This window comes from Oncorhynchus gorbuscha, linkage group LG10 (genome assembly GCF_021184085.1).
Source record: "Oncorhynchus gorbuscha isolate QuinsamMale2020 ecotype Even-year linkage group LG10, OgorEven_v1.0, whole genome shotgun sequence".
NCBI lineage: Eukaryota > Metazoa > Chordata > Actinopteri > Salmoniformes > Salmonidae > Oncorhynchus > Oncorhynchus gorbuscha.
In genome coordinates, this window is record NC_060182.1 from 65,741,821 (window position 1) to 65,747,820 (window position 6,000).

A 6,000-nucleotide genomic window follows, 5' to 3' on the forward strand; every position below is an offset into this window, starting at 1 on the left:
CAATGAAAATTCGAAAGACAATGGTACTTCAATTAATATAGAATCATAATAACACGACGTACCATACCATGGCAAAATAGCGTGAAATGGTCAAGGATACCCTTCAGCCACAAGCAGCAAAGACATTTCAAATTGGTGTAATATTGCTCCTACAATTTTCTGCTTCTATAATTCTGTTTATTCTCCTAAAAATGCAACACTTGCAAATTAGGTTACGGGCCTTTTCTTCAAAAACAAACAGCGGAGTGTTTTAAAAGTATCACTTTTTTCTGTTAAAAACGTTGTTTATTTGGGTCAAGGTCATATTTATTTCCAAAACCCTCTTTCAGAAGAATGTTACACGATCAATGTTTTAACTTCTAATCGTATAAGCAATCCTCTGTACAAGTTGTGATTCATGTCTGCTGTGGCACCAAGGGGGTCGGAGAGAAAGCTAAAAAAAAAACCTTCCTCCAAACATAATAACAAAAAGTATGGCTTCTGTTTCTTTTCTGATAAGAGTCTTAAATACCAAACAGTTAGCTGCTTAATAACATTCACTGTAAACCATGCAGCTCTGCCCAGCAGATCCACAAAGTAGGTAAAAAATAGGAAAAGTTAATTTCTTGGCTGAGTGATTCCATCGGTAGCTGCAGGGCAAAGTAGAAAGTGTTTCACTAAAGTAGCAATTGATTCTTCTATCAATCTGCGGCACGCGCGTGCTCTTCCAAGGAATGTATTAAATATGAAAATCATATCCCGTTATCATCTGTCTCCAGCTTTCAGCCCGGTAAGCTTCCCTTAATGAATGCTGTAGCCTGAGGGACATGCACACTGCCAGCAATGGCTTGTATGCATAATGGAGTGACGGTACCATTTTGCTCATTACAATATCGCCAAGCTGAGGGGGGGTTGTGCACACAGTCACAAGTGACTGCTCTAGACAGCATGCTCCAAGTTATTATGAGATGTCTTAGACATTTCATCTAAAAGAGCTTTAACTGCGTTAAGTGAAGGAAGAAGCAGCTATAGGCTTGAACTACATCGTTTGTACAGATGCACCAGCTAGGATTAGACACCTGCATTATTACAGACACAGTTCAAATGTATACTGCTCTACAGATTTGCTCTGCATAATGTCTACTTTTCTTTGTTGTTCCAAAGCTGAAAACACAGTTTGATAGAGCTAAGATTTGCATTATCCTACAAAAAAAAAAGAAGAGAGATTTGCCATATGAAGAGAATACTCTGTGAGTCAAATATTTTGGGCCAAATCTTCTGGAACTCTAAAATATAAGAATTGCATAATACATGGTACGCATTTCCCAAAGACTATTTTAGACTGTATAACTTTTAAATCATATAAATGACCCTTATATAAAATGAATTACACAAAACATAGGGCACCCTGCATTAACAAACAGCAGACTACTACTACAGCCAGAATGAAACATACAGGTAGCTTAGTTGCAAGTCATGTATGTTCTTTGAAAAATTTGTTAATTTATTCTAATCAAAGGTTAGGCTTACATCTATCTTCTAATTGACTTTTTTTTGTAATTTCAAGAGAATCTTTATTATTATTACCTTGTCTATTTTAAGATTTGGCTCTTCTTTCTTCTGCCTTGCAGCCATAAATCTGGAAATTCTATTCAAGCATTCAACCTGAGAAATACAGGAAAAACAAATGCAGTCAGTAGAGCACAATTAATTTAGCAAATGTCCCTTTTCAAAGTGATCAATAATTCTATATCTATTGTACTGTTTTTCAATGCATCAACAAACAAAAAAGGATACATCGTTGGACATTGTCGTTATCAGAAAGATCTACATAATGAACATGTCATTATCTTGGTAATTGTATACATAGGATGTTTCTTCAGTGTGATAAAACCGTGTTAAACATGTTCTGCAAACACATTTAAAAACATAGACAAGAGGAGCGGGTGAAATCCAAAGTGTCCAAACATGAGAGTTAGTCACCACGGGTATTCCCCAGTGAGTGTCCTCCATGGTGCCTGCAACACTCTTAATCATCTGAGTAGCCAGACTGACTGCCCTAATCCCAACTCCAATTAAACAGTCTAATGGTGCAGTTAAGGGCACTAGGATTAACTCCAACATCCCAGGCCTTTTCTTCAAAACAATACAAATTACACACAAAAAAAATGCTACTTTTGTTTATCAAAATTACTAAATACACTTGTTATCTATTTGCACTGATTCGACAGCGACTGATATCAACAATGAAGTCACGAGTGATTATGATTACGGTCAGCATCATTTGCATGTATGTGTGTGGTCGTACTGGAGAAATAGGCTGAAATATCTAAACAAGAAAACAAATAGTGACTTAGTATACAAAATATCTACAATTGAATGTTAAAGGTACCTTTTCACAGTTGTTTGACTGCTTGACAATGAAGCCATAGCACACTTGTAACAGGAAGATGAATGAAACCATGTGACAACAGAAAATTATTTATAAAAATCAACTACAAACATTTATGAATCATAAAGCATTAAAAAAATAAACAAAGCAACTGCTTGAGGGGGAAAAATAAACCTCTGGAGCACTTCACTGTCTCAATATTGGGCAATTAATTTAGCGAGTCATAATTAACCAATTTTGTTAATTTGATATTAAGCTGTAGAGCACTGTTGTTTGAGTTAAGCGATAATCTGACTCGTTCATTGTTTTCTCTTGCTCATTTGCCTGCAGTGATAAACTGCAGTGTTCGAGTGTTTACTATTGTTACATCAAGCAAATGAGTGTAAATATCCCTACAGTGTACGGCAATTAGAGCATGATACTAAGGCAATTGACAATAAGAACGTCATTGAAGTGCATGCATCATATTTTTCAAATTCTAAAACATTTTTGTGTTGTGAAATGGCCTTGTAAATCATGATCCCACACTCACATGAACTATTCTTCAGTACCTAAGGGACAATAGAGCATGAGCGTCAACCATAGGTTTACTGTACAGTGATCTTTATTGAATCATGTAAAAATATTTCAATAAAAGGTGCTCTCCATCTCAATCATGTAAATTGTGGTACAGTTTGCAGAGAATCATAAACCTTTTAAATTCACAATGACTAATAACAACTCTGCAGCTGTGGCTACACACTGAACAGATGAGACACTGGCACTGCAGTGTCCCAGTCTTACCTTGTGTTCATCCAGAGAGTTACGGTCAGGACAGTGCTCCTTCATGCTCATTTCAATGCCCTCCACATCTCTCAGGAGCTCCAGGTTTCTAATTTTTGCCTGTTTCTCCCTCTCACAGATTTCCCTGAGATAACCACGGAGTGTGGCACACTTTATCTGAGGACTTAAGGCAATAAAGAGATGTATTTATTTAAGGACACTCATGCAAATAAAAGCCAGATGTGCAGTACTATTCCTCCACACATTATTCTAAAGAAATGGTTACTACGGCAGTGTTTCCCCTATATTATTTAGCTGCGGCACCCTGACACTCTCCCCCCGATTATAATATTATTATTTTTAAGATGGAATGTGCCACTATTTTAAGAGGGAAAAGTGCCACTATCTGCCACCGCCACCTATCGTTTTTTCTTACGATGCAGACGTCGCCCGGCGTGACAAAAACATTTGCAGTACATAATCTGCTGTTCTATCGAGCATACAATGATGTCTTAGGGGAAAAAAACAGTATTCTTTGTTTGCAGTAACTTCTTTGTTGTTGTAATTTCACAAACGGACGTGGCGGTTTCACCATTAAGGACTCCAGCTTTAAATATTTATGCCAAGACATGCCTTTAAGATCAGAGTGACAAGTTACAATGTACAGTATATTTGTAGCATTTGATGCATTCAGAGTATTTTGGGGGTTTTCAATTAGGTAAATGCAGATGAGCAACCCCATGCTTCAGCCCTTTTATTTCAATTTGCCCTCTAGTCTCCTTTTTCCCTCTTATCACCTAGCACCACTATTTTTATTTTACCTTTATTTAACTAGGCAAGTCAGTTAAGAACAAATTCTTATTTTCAATGACGGCCTAGGAACGAACAGTGGGTTAACTGCCTTGTTCAGGGGCAGAATGACAGATTTTTACCTTGTCAGCTCTGGGATTCGACCATGCAACCTTTCGGTTACTAGTTCAACGATCTAACCACTAGGCTACCTGCCACCCCAATGCGGCATCAATTGGGCTACGGGTTATAATGTTTTTAAAAGGGAAAATTATATTTCAGATGGTGTCAACATACTTACAATGTCCTTTTAAAAAGTCACCAGTCGTTCCACCCCCCAAAAATATTCCCCCGCTACCTTTGCCACTGCTGCTGAAAAATATCCTAGGGGAAACCCTGTACTATGAGTAGGCCTATCTCTATGTTCTGTTTTCACTAGCATTCCTCATTAGTAGCTGAACAGTTTAGAACTTCAGTATACAGTGAAAAACAAACAACAACAAAAAACGTTGCATTGTATAGGCCTAATTCATACCCAAGTGACTACCAGTGAAATAACTAGCATACTAGTATAGCCTAATAACAGTGGTACTACTAGTCTAACTGTCTGTACTTACATAACCACTACAATGTCATGCCTACACAGGTTATTGCTCATCGTTACCCTGGAATAAACCGAGTGCTGTGCCCACATAAAGGAAATACAACCATTTGGGATGAAAAATAATAACTGGATAGCTAATGAGTGAACTGTTATTATGATTAAGGGTTTGATAAACAATGCACATAAAGCTAAACTGCTCGCTAACGAGCTACATTGTTAATTGCTGGGACCCACTTACCCTCTCTTGTCAGATCTGCAGTAAGCAAACAACTCCCTCTCCAACTCAAGTCTCCTCTTTTCCCTACAGGAATAGATTAAACAGACGTTGGCTACATAGTCGTCCCCCCCCCCCATTTTTGCATCATACGAATAAAAACTATTATTGGCAACAAACAAAGACGTGTCCCCATAACATACTAGCTTCAGCAGCCCCATGAACGCCCACAATAGTGGTGTTATGTGAGAAAGAAAAGGTCCAGATGGTCGTGCACGGAGCTAAACGTACATTAACCGTCAACATTTTCATAGTTAGCTAGCTACAGTAACGTTACAGTAGCTAGCTAATTATTAAACTACTGATGAGTCGCCTGATCTAACGTTGCTGCAGTTCTGGTAAGAATGACATGTTTTACCAGTTCGTATGAAACCGGTATTGCATACAGTGACGTGAGTAACAGTAGCTATTTAACACTAAGCTAGCCCTATCTAGCTAGCTAACGTCGTTAGTTTGCTGTGGGTGTAACCCCCCTACTAAGTTGGTTAGCTAACGTTAGCTAGCATAACGAAAATATGCAATGGTTATTGTTAAACTTATACATTGAGGTTACTTACACGTCTTTTTCAAGACATAGTTGCTTGCTAGCGCGTCAATCCGCTGACCGGTAAAATAGACCAACAGCTAGCCAGTTAGCCGTTGCTAATGGTTAGTTAGCTAGCCACTTTATCCAGTGACACATGGCGTGAAAAGCAGCAGCAGTGTCGGGAGAGTGCACAACTCAAACTCGTGGTGTCAAAGGGGCCTGGCACCAAAAGGAAAACGGGTTAAAATCTTACCTTTCGTGCATGCTTTGTTGAATGGATCCAATTCTTTCATAGTATTGGTCCTCACAGAACGCCATGACAACAACGTTCCTTGCCCTTTGCGCCCCGTTTTGTACAAGCAGCGAAAACGTACTGAAAAGGTGTTTATGCTGGTTGCCATGAGCACCACTTCCCAGAGATCCCCTCTTGTAAACAACAGGAGCGGAAAAGTAGCGAAGTGATCAGCTTACAGACTGTACCAATGACTGTATATGAACGGTACACTCATGCAAATGAAAATGCATTTGGAATCTAAATAATTATTGCATACATACAGGGAGAACGGGCAATATTTCCCTATAATCAAATCAAATTGTATTGGTCACATGCGCCGAATACTTACGAGACCCTAACCATTACATTTACATTTAAGTCATTTAGCAGACGCTCTTAT

General features: G+C 38.5%; 1 protein-coding gene across 3 annotated transcripts in view; it reads right to left on the reverse strand.

Annotated features, from left to right (window-relative positions):
* The window catches only part of kiz (kizuna centrosomal protein), a 40,092-nt gene extending 34,345 nt beyond the window's left edge, over positions 1-5,747 (reverse strand). Inside the window, exons 1-5 of one of the 3 annotated variants that reach the window (XM_046366667.1) lie at positions 5,580-5,747; positions 4,765-4,827; positions 3,155-3,317; positions 2,904-2,922; positions 1,567-1,644 (exon numbers count right to left, since the gene is read on the reverse strand). The gene's annotated coding sequence lies outside the window, so the exon portion shown is untranslated. Of the gene's footprint in view, positions 1-1,566; positions 1,645-2,903; positions 2,923-3,154; positions 3,318-4,764; positions 4,828-5,357; positions 5,448-5,579 lie in introns of those variants that run through there. The other 2 variants (XM_046366666.1, XM_046366668.1) reach the window with 2 other exon arrangements.
* Positions 5,748-6,000: the final 253 nt, after the last annotated feature.